Source organism: Vanellus vanellus (assembly GCF_965231255.1).
Source record: "Vanellus vanellus genome assembly, chromosome: 23".
NCBI classification, from domain to species: Eukaryota; Metazoa; Chordata; class Aves; order Charadriiformes; family Charadriidae; genus Vanellus; species Vanellus vanellus.
The window spans coordinates 4156133-4172307 of record NC_138928.1 but is presented as its reverse complement, the minus strand read 5'-3'; the positions used below and the strand labels follow the sequence as shown (position 1 = coordinate 4172307).

The 16175-nt window shown below is 62.2% G+C and overlaps 1 protein-coding gene across 1 annotated transcript in view; it reads right to left on the bottom strand.

The window, feature by feature from the left end:
- ATP2B4 (ATPase plasma membrane Ca2+ transporting 4) overlaps nucleotides 1–14200 on the bottom strand; it is a 47729-nt gene extending 33529 nt beyond the window's left edge. Inside the window, exon 1 of the mRNA XM_082494720.1 lies at nucleotides 14107–14200. The gene's annotated coding sequence lies outside the window, so the exon portion shown is untranslated. The remainder of the gene's footprint in view (nucleotides 1–14106) is intronic.
- Between the last annotated feature and the right edge of the window lie 1975 nt (nucleotides 14201–16175).

Sequence of the window (16175 nt, the reverse complement as noted above, 5' to 3'; positions counted from 1 at the left end):
GCGCGGGAACCGCCTGCGCGGGACCCCCTGAGCCGCCGGCGGTGCTGCGTCACCTCCCAAAGAGCATCCCCAGCGTCACCTCCCAAAGAGCATCCCCAGCAGGACAAGGGTAGCTGCAGACAAGGAGGAGTTCGGGGGGTGGCAGTGGCGAAGGACGTGGACCCTCTGGACCCGTGGGCCGGGGTGGGAGCCGGGGGAAGCAGCGTACACGCTCCGGGAAGGAGGGAGCGGCTGGCGAGGAGCAGCGAAGCCGATGCGGTGCTGCAGACAAACCTGCCCAGAATAATAAACGGCTGCATTACACCTCCGTCCTGGCTGGGGAGAGCGGCCGCGGGCCAGCGCCGGGGCCGGAGCAGCCTTCTGCGTGTGCCCACCCCGGGCACCGGAGCAGCCGTTGGCACAAGGAAAGGGACCCGCTGGCTTTTAAGCACAGGGGAGAGGAAAGCGGGCTGCTCAGACAGGGACAGAAAAACAATAATTAAAAAAAAAAAAAAAAAAAAAATCGGCTGGACATGCTACACGTGACACCTTCAGCCAAGCCACCAGCGGTCTCGCTGCGACGCCGGCAGCACAGCCCACGGCACCAGGAGCCCGGCACACGCCAGGCTGCGGCTGCTGCCTGAGCTGAGCCACCGGGCAAGAGCGTGAACGCTCCCGGCTTGGCTCAGAGCGCTCCGACCGCAGCCGGGCAGGCAGGCGTGAGCACCACCCTCGCCCATGACCAGAGATGGAGCAAGCCCTGACCGAGCTCAGGTGGTTTTATTTATTACCCATGAAGGAGGGGGAAATCCACGCCTCACCTCAGCTCTCCCTGCATCTCGCTCCAGCCTGGACATCTCCCACCATCCAGGGCAGAAAGCATCGTGCTGAGGAAGAGCAAAACCATCCACCACCTCCCCTGCCCAGAGCCACAAACCCCGCTGGGCCGGCAGGGCAGCTCGGCCGGGCAGGATCAGGCCCATTGAGCAAACCTCAGGCCATTTGGATCAAAGTTGATCACTTTCCCTGAGCATCTGTCCGGCCGCATCGGCACAGAGGCTGCCTGCATCCCTGCCCCACACGCTGCCCCTCGCTTGGGGACCGTCCTGCCCCTCGGGCAGCACCCGCCGGGGTTCATCTCCTCTCCCACTCCAGGGATGGGGTATTGGAAACGCTCGGCTGCTGTAGGTTGCCATGGCAAACTCAATGTAAAGCTGTCAGGGATGCTGTTTATGTTGCCAAGTGGGGAGGAAAAAAAAAAAACCAACAAAAAAAAACCCAAAACCATGAAACACAAAACCCCAAGATTACCTGGGTATCTGGCCTGGGTTTAAGGTTCTTCTCTTTGGAAATTAAAAGCTGAGCTCCATCCCCAGTGGAGAGGCTGCGCTGAGCTCCGGAGCGCAGCCACACGGACAGACCGACTCTCCAGATGGACATATGGGCTCCAAAACCCAAACGAGCCAATTAAAGCAGAAAAACGGGCCTGAAGCACCTTTCACTACCTGCTCAACATGAAGTGTCCCAGGAAAGACCATGCAGCTCTCCTTCCCACTGCACAGACCCCACCACCACTCAGCACCCGCCGTTGGCTGCTGGGAGCTGTGGTCCCACATGGGAGCGATGCTCTAATGGGACAGGGAGCCAAAAAGCTGCTGGAATGGCTGCATCTGCCGAGAAAATCACCGGGAGAGACACGTTAATTGCTGCCGCCAGTGGAGGGTGTTTCGGGAGGGGAGGAGACCCCGCTGGGTGGCCATCGCAGCCCGTCGCAGCGGGGAAGGAGCAAGCGTGCCGGGAGATGCCAGGGAGCGCACAGGACTCCCCACGCCGGGACCTTTGCACAACACACCCGGTTTCGACAGAGACGAGCGCTTTGGGCAGAGGCTGCTCTTGGCAGGAGTTGGGGGGGGTGCAGCTCCCCACCCCAGTGCCTGCCGGGGCTGAGCTGCGTCCGTCTCCAACGGTGGGGGCACGACTGAGACGAAGCGACATGCCCAGGGCAACGTGGAGCAAGACGTGGTCCCCAGGCCACCGCAACACCGATGCTTGGTGGATTTTGAGCAGCAGAGCTGCCCCCCCCCAACCTCCCACCCTGACTCGTAGGGGAACCCCCACCTCTCCCCATGAAGCGGGGGGCACCCAGGGGCCGGGGATGGGGCCCCTCCCCTGCACACTCACCAAATCGCAATGTGCAGATGGCAGGGTGCGCTAATTCCCAGCAACACCCATGGAGAGCCTTCCCCGCTCGCCGGCCGCACGCTTAACCCCTCCCGCGCCAAAGGGCCGGGGCGTCCCGGGGCGGGGGGGCACCCAGAGGAGACACCCAGAGAGCTACGGGGGTTATCACCTCCTCGAGATGGGTGGAAGGAGCTGAGACGGTGACTCAGAGCGGCAAACCGCACGCTCCGGAGGACCGGGGCTGGTTCCCGAGGGGTGGGGGTGCAGCCCGCAGCCCCTTGGTGCGCCCCCAGGGAAGATTTTTCACCCTCGGGACCAAGCACCTCGCTCGCGGGCAAGATGGGAGGAGGCGCAGGATTGCGGCGAGCGGCAACCATCACCGCGCGGGAACCTGCGCCCTCCACCCCAACGCCCCGGAGAGGGGCCGTGCCCCGAGCAGGGGAGGGTGGAAGGGGCCAGGGGGAAGAGGACCAGCCTGAAACACCCCGGACACACTTCTCCGTGCTCCACTCGCAGCACCCACGCAGTGAGGGAGCGGGATCTGTCCCTCTTCCCACAGTAACACCGGCATCCACCTCTCCTCGCTCCTTCCCCCCCCCCCCCCCCCCCCCGGCCCTGGGTGCCGAGACCAGACATCATCCCCCGCAGGGTCCCCTGGGCAGGCACCCGCATCACCCGCGGGACGTTACCTCCTCACCGGCGCCTCCTCCCAACCATGGCATCCGCTTTCTTCGCCCGAGCGTGCTGCCTCGCAGCGGGCTGTGTGACACCCCAGGGGAGGGGAAGGGAGGGGACGGTGGCATTTCCCTCCCCAGTGGGGCCACCCCAGCACCCACCAGCGGGAAACCCCCAGCGACACCCGCAGCACCCCGGGGTGCTACACACGGGGACGGGTAAGCGCAAGAACCAAAATCCTGGTGTGGGGGAGACCCCATCCATCCACCCTGCAAGACCCTGTCCTTTCCCTTGCGATGCGGAGGGGGAAGAAGCCCCCCGGCCCTCATCTTGCCAGAGCGGGGGGGACCAAATGTGCCCTCCCGGGGCACTGCAGCTGGGGAGCAACCGGGGAAAAGCAACCGGCAAAACGCCCAGGAAACGCCGCAGCCTCGCGCAGCCCCGCCAGAGCTCGGCGGCAGCAGCGCCGTGCCAGGGGAAACCGAGTCACGGCGCACAAGCGACTTGGTCCACAGCGGAGGGCTGATGGTACAGCCTGGGAACTCCTGCAGAAGTTTGCCGCGGGGTGAGGAGGAGCTCAGGGCTTCTCCTGCGCTTACCCGCCGGCAGCGCCCCGGGAAAAGCAGCATCTTCTCCTCCCGCATCCCCGCGGGGAGAACCGCCGGCCCCGCAGGCGCAGCGGCAGCTCCGCAACGCAGCGAGTTAAAATTCCCCAACTCCCACGCGGTGCCGACTCCTACGCACCTAACCGTCTGCGAGCTGGGACGCCGGAGGTGACGCGAGGGTGGGGACACACACACACATACACACACACACACAAAAAAGCACCCGGTTACCGTAGGCAACGTGTAACGCTGTCACGCGTGGTCGCTGGCTCGGAGTGACACGTGTTGTCAGAGGCGCGGGAAGGAGCTGCTGGCCCGGAGATGTCACCGCCACCAGCTCCCCGCCCTCCCCTGCCGCCGGAGCATGAATTGCACCAGCCCACGGACGGCACAGCCCCGTAGTATTTCTCCCACACATCTCCGCCGAGGCACACGCTTCCCCGCTGAGGGGAGCGGGGCGAGCGGCTTGCTCGGGTGCCAAGAGCGCAGCTAGCGCGCACGCTGTGCGCGGCGACCGCCGGCACGTGCGCTCAGGGCTGCCACGTGCGAGGGCACAGGTCAGGGCACACGTCCCCAAACGAGCGGTCACCCTCCGGCCGCGTTTGCACCCTCGGCCCCACGCAGGGTGCACGACGCGTGAGCGCCGGCACTGAAGTGACCGTGGATGGGGGAGAAACCAGAGCATCATCCCGCCCCGAGCAGCGTTACGCCATCGCACCATCCTCCTCCTCTCCTGCCTCCCACCGGGCTGTGGGGACCGAAAGGAAGGATGGCAGCTCTCAGCCACGCGCCGGGAGCCGAGGTTCCAGGGAAGGCACAAGTGAAAGGCAGGCGGAGGCGACCTTCTCCAAAAGTGCATCTCCCTTTGCCGGCCACTCCGCAAGGAACGCGAGGCAGCTGCCATCAACCCGCTAATTACAGCTGCCCTGCCTCCGTTTTTGCTAATATTTCGCCTCCTGTTAACGAAGGTAGGAAAACTGTTGGGTTTTTTTTTTTTTTTTTGCATGCCCAAGGCAGCAATTAACTCTTGCGAAAGGCGGGGAAGAGGCTGGAGGCAGGAGAGCACCGGGCGCGCTGCGGAGGCGTGGAACGAGCGCGGATGCAGCAATCCGTGACGTGGCTCCCCAAAACCTGCTGCCCTGAGCCCGCTGCCAGCCCAGGGGCCAGGACAGCCCCCGGCTCCCTCTGCCCGAGCCCTGGCACAACACATCCACGTGCGAAAGCCAAAATCCAGCGGCAGGGCCGCCAGAGCCTCCGTGCCGGGAGGGGGCTCAGGAATCTGCCCCGGGCTGCCCCTCGCCGCAGGGTGCAGCGGCTCAGGAATTTCAGGGGGGGTGGGGGAGAAAAAAAAAGAAAAAAAAAAAGAAAAAAAAAAAAAAGGAGGGAGTCTCCAGGCAAGCTGTCAAGGGGAATGTTTCCATCTAAGGCCTTGGTATTTCTCTCCCGGCGCCTGCACTAAATCACCCCAGCTCCTCTCATTATTCTTTTGTGCTTTACAAGGTAGCACAGCCGGTGGAGGAATGCAGAAAGCAAACCCCAGACTCTTCCGCACCAGCAAATACCTGCAGCCCTCCAGCCTTCTGCCCTCGGAGGGGCACAGCATCCCCTCCTGCCACCCCTCCGCCAGCGCCCAGCACCACAGCATCCCCTCCTGCCACCCCTCCGCCAGTGCCCGGCACCTCAGACCGGGGGGCTGTGCTGGACCCCGGCACGAGGCTTCATCCACCCCTTCTCCCTCCCACTCGGCACCGGGAAACACGTTCCTCCCGGAACACAGCGGGCACTGGCAGCCACCACCAGGCGATAAGACATCAGCTGGCACATACTGGGCAGTTCTTTACTCCAGCTCTTTTTTTTTTTTGCCTTCCTCCAGTTGAATCTGTTTTGCAATGCCCCACTGGGGAGGGGTTCGGGGCAGACAGCTCCCACCACGCTGCCCCCCCACCCCCACCCCACAGCCTCTCTGCTCACCGGGGTTGACCTCTCCTCCTGCACTTCAGCCCCACCACGGACCCGATTCTGGGCTTGTCTTCATGCTGGTTTACAGCCCAGAGCAAACCAGCAAGTCCAAAGCAACGTAGGGAAAGGTTTGGGGATTCAGCCGACTCGAAACCGGGGAGCAGGACTTGATGGTAGAAATAAGACAGCAAACCCGGCTTGGGGCTCCGTCTCCCAAACTCCTCTTCCAGCACCCCCGCCCCAGCTGGGGCACTCCTGGGATGGACCAAAGTCCAAAGTGATGGTCACATCCCAATACCCTGCGCTCAGACTGACCCGGATCCTCCCAGTTCCTGGCATGCCTGGATGCCCACCGGTCTCAGCACCCCTCTGCGGAAGGAAGATGACCCCCGACCATCCCGTCGGGGCAGGTGGGCAGCTGGGGGTCCCATCCCCAGGCAGATGCTCCATCCCCACGCGGCTTTGCCCAGCTACCCCGTGGCACGTGGATGCCGGGGCTCTCCCGGGTAGTCCCTGCGGCACAGCAGTGCTGATGCGCAGAGCACGGCTGGGAGCAGCCGTCTGTGCCAGCCAGGCTGGAGGAGAGGGCACGGGCCGCGAGGGCAGGATTAAAACCTCAGATTCACGCAGAAAGCCAGACCGGGAGAGCCGGGAGCCCTGCCTCCAGGGATGGCCGCTCTCTGCTCCAGAGGACCTCACAAGCGGTTCCTGGGGCAGAAGCACAGCTGGAGGACGCTGGCACTTTGGCAGGAGCTCAGGCAGAGCCAAGCCTGACCCAGCTCACCCGCAGCCACCACTGCCAGCCCAGTATCATCCTGCTCAGGGGGGGTAAAGAGAGACAGGGATGCTCCAGGCGGCTCAGCCCCGGCCCCGGTGCATTCAGCCATCCCCACCGCTCCTGTGCGAACCCATGGGATGGGGCAGCCTGTGAGCACTGGGTGCAGATGGGAACAGAACTCAGTTCCCCGCACATGCCTCCACCTTACGCAGATGGGGAAACTGAGGCAGCAACACAGCTGAGCACAGCATCAGCCCTCTCCCAGCCCGGCAGTCCTGACTCCCACCTTTCTACATCCTATTCAGGCAGTGAAGGAAAAGCTTCGCTTAAAATCAAGTAAAAACCGGCAGGCAAGAACTGACCTCCAGAGCACAAGGGAGTCTCACAAGCGAAACAGCACCCAGAGAACAAGAGAGCTATCGGCCAGGACGCATGGGTACAGCCAGGGTATTTTTAGCAGTATTACACAGGGACAGGGGATTCCTACCCTGAAGATCCCCGGGGGCTTAAAATAGGTCCCGTCACTTCCTCCCAGCAGCGGATGGGAGAAGCATCTGCTGTTTCTGGAAACCAGGAGGAGAGGTCGAGTTTTTGGGTCTCGGGGTGCCGTGGGGCACCCCAGGCAGCATTGGAGGACCCAAGGAGGCATCTGGGTGAACGCAGCACTGACCTTTTCTGCCAGAGCACCGCGATCAGCTGCCGCCTCCTGTCCCCTCCGTGTAGAGAAAAAGCCCATGCAAAAACCAAAATAGCAGCAATAATTAAAAAAAACAAAACCAAAAAACCTCTTCTTCACAGCAAGGGAAACTGAAGTAGAGGAAGTAGAGCTTCTTTGACACCATGGGGGGAAAAAAAGAATAAATCAGTGGCTTGCTGGGTTGTACGGCCCACCTGGTGAGCTGGGGATCCCCCAAACAGGGATGCGCTGTAGGGGAACCCCAACAAGTCCAGCCACCACCCAGGAGCCCCCAGGAGCGGGCTGGGACAGCAGGAGGGATGAGCCGATGCTCAGATCCTGACCCTGAGGCTGGCAGCAGCCCTGGGGACACGGCAAAGGGCTGGGGACAGAAATGCCCCTCCTGCCACCCTCACCACGCAAGCAAGGGGGACGGGATGGGACGGGATGGGACGGGATGGGACGGGAGTTCCTGGGTCCGGCACCCGCACCTCCTGACCGTCTCAGCTCCGAGGGCTCCCATGCGGTCCCGCTCCAGATCACATCCCAGAAATACGGCATGTCGGGCACTGGGTAGCTTCTCTGATCCCAGCTAGCAGATATCCCTCACGCCAGACCACATCGGCAGCAAATCCATATTTTTCCATTTCGAAGTCCAAGCAGAGAGGGGATTTTCCAGGCAAAGATGAAGAATAAGCAACCGGGGGGGGGGGGAGGGGATTGTGAGCCCCCTCCCCGCCCCAAAGGGTTAAAAAATAAAGCCGGCAAAAGTGTGTCTGCGATAGGAAAAACACACGCGCTCCCAGGGAGAGCGCGCCGGCTGCTCGCCGTTTCCCTTCCCGACATGCCCCGCTCCTGGGAAAGTGTAGGCTGTTTTCCATATATAACTGCAAACTGTTCCATGCAGTAAGAAGTCTAATTAAAGGGAGGGAGGGAGAGCGGGAGAGACGCAGAAGACCGAAAGGCAATATTTATACGAGGGAAGAAAGCTTGCATCCCGGGCACCAAATTAGACCCTTGTAGAGCAAAGCCCGTGATATCATCGGGAGATCAAATCTGGGCAGAGCGGCAGCTCTGCAGAAGAGGCAAATCAGAGCCTGGAAAATATGTACCAATAAATAAGAGGAGAGAGCCAGATGGGCCAGGAGAGCACGGGGAGGGGCAGGGGAAGGAAAAGCTAATCTGAGCCAGCTGCTGGGATAAGGCAGAGTGCCCCGGGAGGGTGCACATACACCCCCGGCCCCCCACGAGTCTCCCGGGGTCCGCACTCCCGGCCCCCACCGCCCCGTGCGCCCCGCGGCTGCAAAACCAGTTATTTAAGTAAATAGCAGGAATCTGCTGGAAAAAAAAAAACAACCCAACAACCAACAAATAATATAAAGTAAAGCTGCACAGAGGAACAGGGATGTGAAATGCCGGGGAGGAGAGCGGCACGCCGGCACCGCGTGGGAGTCGGTGGCTGTGGCGGGTGGGGAGAGCCTACAGGCGAAGGGGCACCCATCCCGGGCACCCCCCCACGCCAGGGGTGACCCACGCAGCACCCAGTCCTCACCCCACTTAGACACGCCAGCCCCGGCTCTCCCGCTCACACACGGCTGCATCCCGCTGCCTCGGGGGCAGCCCCTTCCCCAGCATCCCCAGCCCGGCCATGGCAGGAGGGGTGCCGGGGGAGCACGCCGGGCTGGACGGGGAGCACACGCACCCGATCCGCTCTTCAAAGCCTCTTTGTTAGAGCTGCACTTCCCACAAGCGGCAGCCACAGCCCCACGGTAATCCACAGCCGGCTAACACAGTCCCGGCGATATTAGGGTTTTTGCCTGCCCTAGGTGTCAATGCATTTTAAAACGGTTACCGTGCTTTAATTAAGTGCCGATATATTTAAAAGTCACCCTACCTAGGCTGAGCCCTGGTGGAGAGGTTGGCTTGCCCCGTGGCCATGGGGTTTGCTGCATCGCTTGGTGCCGACAGCACCATCATCAACATCTTCATGGGCGCCACATGCTCCACTCCCAACGGTGGCTGGGGACCATCCCCTCTGCACCCCAAAACTGGGCCGGACCTGCTGCTCCGCTGCTGCCACCCTGATCCGGCGTCGGAGCCCCGGTGTGCCGGGCACTGCCATTCCCAGCACTGCCCCGTCCCCACCTCCGCGCACGCACACACCTTTGCGCCCCGGGCACCCGGCACCGTCCTGACCTGCCATCCTGTTTATGCAGCGTCTCGAACCCCACGCGCTCCCTCCCTCCGCGCTTCGGGCAACGCCCCAGAGGCTCCCAGCTGCACCAGTAACCCAGAGAATCTGGGATATCCCTTTCCTCAAGTGCCAGCATGAAGCCACTGGAGGGGCTCCCACCTCCTGCACCCCACCAGGTGGGACGGTGCCTTCCAGCCCCTCCGGTGCCGACCCACATCCCAGGCTTCGCCACCGCACGTGTCCTTTGTGCCCATAAATGGCACCTCATGGTGCTGGGGGAGGGCAGCCTGCAGGTACCCCCTCCCACAAAAAAACCCTGCTGTTGAACCTGCAACGATGCTGAGAGTCCCAGGAATACTTGAAGTAGAGCTCAACCCAGAGACACTCTCTGCAGAGCTGGGACAAGATGCAACGGGGACAAGGACGCCCTGCTGCATGGGGGGGGGGGGCTCACACCGCCTGGTACCCCCCACCCCAGCGAGCAATGCCCCCCCGCTAGCGCAGGACCAGCCCTGAAGCCCTGCAGCCTCTGCCCAGCCTCCAAGCAAGAGGAATAAACCAGTCCCGCATGGCACAGCCGAGCCCGGCACGGCCCCGGGGTCACCCGAGGTGACTGCCGGACACCAGCCACTTTGTACTGGCTGGACCTGGGGGCGCAGGAGCTGTGGGAGGCTTTATAACAGTCCCTGCCTATCACCGGCATTTATACAGGTGGGTATCTAAGCACCAGCGCTAATCTGGGGATAATAGCAGCTTTAGCAGCGATAGGGCAGAGATTACTGCCGCAATCCGGGTGTTAGGGGCGTTTCGTTGGCAGTAAGCAGCGCAGCAGGCAGGCAAGGCAGACGGAGCAAGGCAATCCGCGGGGAATAAAGCGAGCGGCCAGCGCTGCGACCCAGCTCCCAGCAGCTCCCTAGTGACACCGGAGCCCAGCACTGGGCTGGTACTGGGGTACGGGAGGCAGACGGGCTGGCTCCTGGCTGGGGACCGCAGTGCCTGCGGTGAGCCTGCTCGCCATACAAGCGGAAAAAATGCAAAACCCACGTCGTGCCTGGGCTTTTGCACAGACAGGATTCCCCCTTCTCCTCCTCCTGCTCCAGGCATCCTACCCAGGATCGCTCGGCATGCTGTAATCCCCTCCGCTCCCAAGGCTCCGGCTCCTCTTCTCTGCCCCCACATTTTCCCACGCAGCTGCCTGCAGTAGTGGGGTCCTCCATCATCCTCTCCATCAGCCCTTTGTACCACCCCCCGACCCCAGGCTGGGTCAGGGCAGGGTTGTTTTTTTGGCACTCTGCATAACAAGGACAGTAGGAATGCAAAAAGCAAGTCTCACCGCCAGGGGAGCCTGCTCAGTTCGGGGTACCCCAGCACCGTTCAGGGTCCCCCCAGCACCACCCAGGCTTGTTCTGCCTGGGGAGCACGCTGCTCCCGCGCAGCCCCTTACGGGGAGGCAGCCAGAGGAGGAGGCTGAGAGTCAGGGAAGCCCCTTCCCTCTCTCCCTGCTTTTCTGGGTCCCTTCTCAGCGATGCTCTACCCAAACCCATCACCACTCGTGGGGATGGAGCACAGCGAGGTCTCGGGGGCTGAGAAACAGCGAGGCCGGTCCGCGCAGGCAGCTGCGTCCGGGGGAGCAGGAGGAGGAAGGGAGGATCCCTCATTGTCCTTTCCAAAGGGAAAAGGGACAGTCCCCTGAACGGAGTGCCAGGCAGGGCAGGAAATACCTCCAGCCTCCTCGCTCCAGGCTGTGTCTGCCCATGGAGAGCAGAGGACACCTGCACACCACGTAAGTGTCCCCCCCCGGTGCTGCAGGAGCCCGATCTGCAACATCTCGCAAGGATTTGATGCATTTCACGTTCAATTGCAGGAGTGAGAGGATCCCCCGGCTGCTGCCCTGCAGAGAAACATCCAGATGCTGCGGGGAAGGGAAGGAAAGGAGGAAGAAGGGCCATTCCTGCACCGAGCCCCGGGTAAAGGCGGTACGGGATGCCTGAGCTGGTGCCCGGCGAGGTGAGATCAGGCGCACAGAAGATGAGCGTGGCTGCAGATGGCAGGCAGGGATGGGGAAGAGACGGAAAGAGTGGGAAAACAACACCAAGAAGGGAAGCGGCGAATGGAGAGAGATGAAAGGCAGCAGGGTCAGGAGGTAGCACAACAGAATTTAGCGGCGGATACGGCACCGGAGCACATTGTGGAAGGATTTTGGCTCACCAGAGCCTGGCCCATGGCTGCACCCAGAGGACCAGCTGCATCCAGACCTCGAGCATCCGCTGGGTACCACGGCGGCCACCTCTCCATCGCCCCCGGATGAGCCTCCGCCAAAAGAGGCGCCTACAGAGCAACACCCGAGCACCCCGACCCACGGCTCCAGCCTCTTCCCACAGCGGGCAAAGCAGCCATCTCCTCCGGGAGCCGCGATCGGCTGCGTTTGGCACCCAGCACACACCGAGTAATTCAAGCTGCCCCTGGGAAGAGCAGCCCGCGGATTTAATACTCCACAGAGCAGACAGGCGTTTGCAAGGCCGGCTCCCGGGGGCACAGCGTATCCTCGGGGATGCCGAAACAGGTAGCGGGATGAGCTTATACAGCTGTTGGTTTTTTTTTTTTTCCCCCCCACAGGGAGGTGAGCGGGTCTTGGCTCTTTGCTTTCTCCTTCCCCCAGGAAATCTCCTGCTCACTCGGGAAACACCCGCAGGTGCCCTGCGGCTCTCCCGGGAGGAAGCGCCGCCCGAACACAGTCAGCTGTTTTGGTCCTTCCCTTCGTTTTTAGACAGTCCATTCGGGGTCAGATTTAAGAGCAATTCGTCACTTGGGAAATAACACCACTTCAGGCCTCCTCCCTCAAATAAACCTCAAAAGACATCATTTAGGCGAGCTTAATTTGGACAACTAAAAATAGCCGGCACTAGTCACACTGGAAAATGCAGGCTGAGGAGCTTCACACTTTTGCAGCTCGAGCCAGGACACGGGGGTTTCCGGCAACGGGAAGGGTCCCCCAAACTCCGCAGACACGTCGCTGGGTGATGAGCGCAGCCCCGCTCCCCACGGGGGAACAGGGCGGGCACAGCAGGACCCACTGGGTACCCATCCCCGGGGCCCCCAGCACCCCGCGTAGCCGCTCCGATGCAAGTTTTGGGTGCCCGCACTTCCCCCCCCCCCCCCCCCCCGCCAAAGCAGGATGCGGTGACTCACGGCCACGTCTGCACCGGGGGACACCCAGGAAAGATCAGCCGTGCTTTCAGCTTCTCCGCAGCCAAGCCAAGTTTCTGCTCCGGGCTCCCCGCGGCTGATTCACCCCCGCGTCCCCGGGCAAACGCAGTCGAGCCTCTCTGCCAGCTCTGCCCGCACGCGGGATAAATCCCCAGCGCTGAGTAACGCATAGAGGCGGGTTGTTATTCCAGCTTCCCTCCTGTTCCGTAGCAGCGGGGCTGGCACAAGCCACGCGACCCTCGCGGGGTACAATTCAAGCCTTCGCTGCAGCCTGGCAGCCCGTCCCACCGCCAGCGCGGGCTCCTCCGTCGCCGGCTTCGCCGACCACCGGCATCGCCAAGCCGCAAATCCAGCCTGCCCTGGTTTCCCTGCAATCCCCCCTCCTTGCCCCAACCTTCCCTTCCCTGCTCCGGAGGCAGGAATAATATTTAACTCGGGTTCACGCTGGAGCACGAGCTCCCTCCCAGCCCGGGTCACCCCCAGGCTGTCTCCATCACAGAGGCCATGCCGGATCCGCTCTCCCGGCACAGCCACGTGCCCACGGGAGAGCCCAGCGCCGGCAGAAAGCCCCTCTGGAGCGGGCGGCGCTGGGCTGGGAACGCCGGGGAAGCTCAGCACCGCTGCCAGCTGCGGCCATGTGTCACGGCACCGTTCTGTACGCAGCCGGCGCCGAGGCGGCTCTCCGGACACGCGGGACCGGCAAGCCGGCAGCGCAGGCGCCACGCTGATCTTGGGAGCCTCACACAGCAAAGGGGACACCCTGCCCTGAATGTCACGGCCGGCGGATCGTACCTGGAGCCATCCTCCTACCCCCGGGGTACAGCCCGGCTCAGCCCGCCGAGCCAGCAATGAAGCGGGGGCTGCACCCCCTGCAGAAAGGCGATGAGGCGGGAAGATGCTCGAGGACCGAGCCATCTTCTCACCCACCCTCCCGTCCCTTCGCTGCCTGCGAGATGGCACGAGCAAGAAAGTAGCTTTCCCACCTCCAGTTAAAAAAGCAGCCACGCAGCCCCAGATCTGCCTGCAGCAGCGGCCGCCAAGTGCTCGAGCCACCCGGGGTGACTTTTAAGGAGCTGGTGAGAAGGTGGGAAGAGAGATGAAGAGCCGGAGCGCCGCGATGCTGTGCCACTAAGCCTCTGGGAGGACTGAAGCATCAACATTTCCGAGCAGGAACAAAGGGCGAGAGGAGAAAAGCGGGGCTGGCCGGGGTGATCGGCACCTCCTGGGCAAGCGAGGGGAGGAGAAGGGACAGCAAAGCTCTAGCTGCCGCGGCAGGGTCCTTAATTAGCATCTTGGGAAACCGGATTGAAAATCAGACACCTTCTGTCCGAAATCTGAGCCCGGGCCTGATAATCTGATCACTGAATCCGATGCTCAAAGAGCAAAGGTCGCACCACGTCCCAGGCCGATCCCGCCACCGCAGCGCAGGGCTGAGGTCCTCCGTGGTCCCCTGCAGCCCCCCAACCACCCCCGCCCCCCCCCCCCCCGGCAGGAGCAGAGGCAGCGGCATGAGGGCCAGCGGCTTATTTTTAGCCTGGGGAAGGCAGAAGCCCTCGAGCAGCCCTCCTGGCTCTTGCCCTTGGCACAGGGCGCGCTGCTGCCACTGCTGAAGCGAGTGCCTCGGGCCTCAGCCCACCCCACCGCCCCCCCCAGGCTCTGCGGCGCTGGATTGAACCCCCCGGCTGGCATCGCTGGCCAGCCCAGTCCCTCCCCTGGCACAAATCCTTCCTCTACCCGGGAGGAGGATGCTAGGATCAGCCCCAGGAGCCGGCAGCTGCCATGGCCCCGCGGCAGACGGATCTGGCTTATTTACAGCTCCTTAACGGACCGCGGCGAGTTAGGCAGGGCTGACCTTTCCGCGCCTGAGACAAAGAGGAGATGTCAGCAGCCGCCGCGGCGGAGTCCAGGATCGGTGGCGTGGTCCCCTTCCCCTGCCAAGCCGGGACGGAGCAGGAGGCCAGACCCACGCAGGGGACTCGGGAGCCGGCCGGGGCCACGGGAAGCGAAGCGCGCTGGGATCCCAGCCTGGGAAAAGGAGGGATCGGATTCCTCCCTCCCCGTCCCCGCCGGACAAACTCTTCCGGGTAGGGACTCCTACGCGCCGAACTCTGCCCAGGCACACCAGCACCGCGCTGCTCCCCGCAGACCCCGGCTGCTTTAACAGGGGGGAAACATAAGGATACTGCATAAAATAAAATAAAAAAAAAAAAAAAGGGGGGGGGGGGGGAAGGAGCCTTGTCCCCAACAACTCCAGCAGCGCTCTGCTCCTTTGGCTGTCGGTGCCTGGGCTCAGCCCAGCTGCCGACTCATCCCTGCCATGGAAGCGTAGAAGCAAAAGTTTCCCCGTCAGCATAAAACACGGACAACTGGCCAAACCTTCGACTTGGCTTCTGCCACCCTGGCGAGGATTCCCCACACTGGGGACCCGGTGTGTCCCAGCGGTGGCCAGGGGGTGCGGGGCACTGCCCCAACTCCCCGCATTAGGGGACCGGTGTGTCCCCATGGGCTCAGCACAGACCCTCGTGCTGTAGGTTGGGAAGGGTTTGCTGAGACGAGGAGCTCACCTGAGCCCGCCCTTGGCACTGCCCGACGGGATGATCCGTCCCATGCCCCTTCATTGCTCTGGAGCCAGTTAGCTGCAGGATTTTGGCCAAGGACCGCATGCAGGGCCAGTGCCCTCTCCCTAGCCTGGCTCCTCCCGGTCCATATGGTGGTTAGGAGTGGAAGCCGCGATGCAGAAAGCACAGACGTCCCAGGGAGCCAGCACAGGAGCACTCAGCATCCCACCTCACGCTCACGCCGGGGTCCCCACATCCCTCTCCATCTGCCAGGGCAGCAGTGGCCTGTCCACGCTCACGAGAGCAGGGCCAGCCCCTCGTTCTGCCGCCGAGGTGGTGTGGGTAGAGGGATGCTCCTGGCCAAGACCCCATGGCCCCAACCCCTGACCCCCCCGGGGCACATCACTGTGCATCGTCATCCCACGTTTTAATCTGAGACCCCTCCCAGAAGCTCAAAAACACAGGAGGACACCAAACTCATCTGTTACTCACAGAATGCTCCCCGAGGATCTAAGTTGCTTAATTAGTTCTTTAAGAGAGTCACCATCCAGGTGGGTGACACACCAGCGGGTTGTCATGTGCTTCGCATGTCTCAAGCACTTGCTTTCTTCCTTTCTCTACCCAGGGTTAGCTTGCCCTTTTTTTTTTTTTCCTTTCCTTTTTCTAATGAACAAATAGAGGGGCAGGTTTTATAAGTCCATGGAAACTCTATTATCCCTCTGCATTAAAGCCAAAAGCAACTAATTAAAACATCAAAGTCAGATGTTTCATTAGTTCGGCCTCAGAAAGCGCTGGCAGGAGGTGGCAGGGAACGTGGCTCCCACGGCCGGCCGCACTGAGGGACCCCAAGGCTGGACCCACGCTCCAAAACATGGCCCCCATCCCAGTGTTACCGGGATACCCAGCAGGGAGCTCTGGGCTGGCCATCGCTGGGCAGAGAGGGGCAGGGTGCTGTCACCCGCCTGTCCCTTTCCTCCAGCCCATCACGGCTCATCACAGATTTTGCATCACTGATTTTGAGAGTAGGGAGGCTGGGAAGAGGTGCACCACCCTCTCCCCGTCAAAACTTCTTCCCCCAACAGCACGTCCATCACCAGCACCATGCAACGGGTCCTTATTCCCTCCCGGACACAGCACGAAGATGAGAGGGATGGGTTCAAATTCTCAGCCCACCCAGACTGATTTCTTTCCCCTTCCACACACTGATTCTCCACCTGTACGATCGAAATATTGCTGCCTCCAGCCATCCCACCCAGCAGAGCTCCATGCAGCCAACAGGCATCAGCCAGCATCCCTCACCCTGCCTGGATCCAGTCCCAGAAGTCCCCAGCAAGACACTGGAGTTGGGGAGCACCAAGGAGGT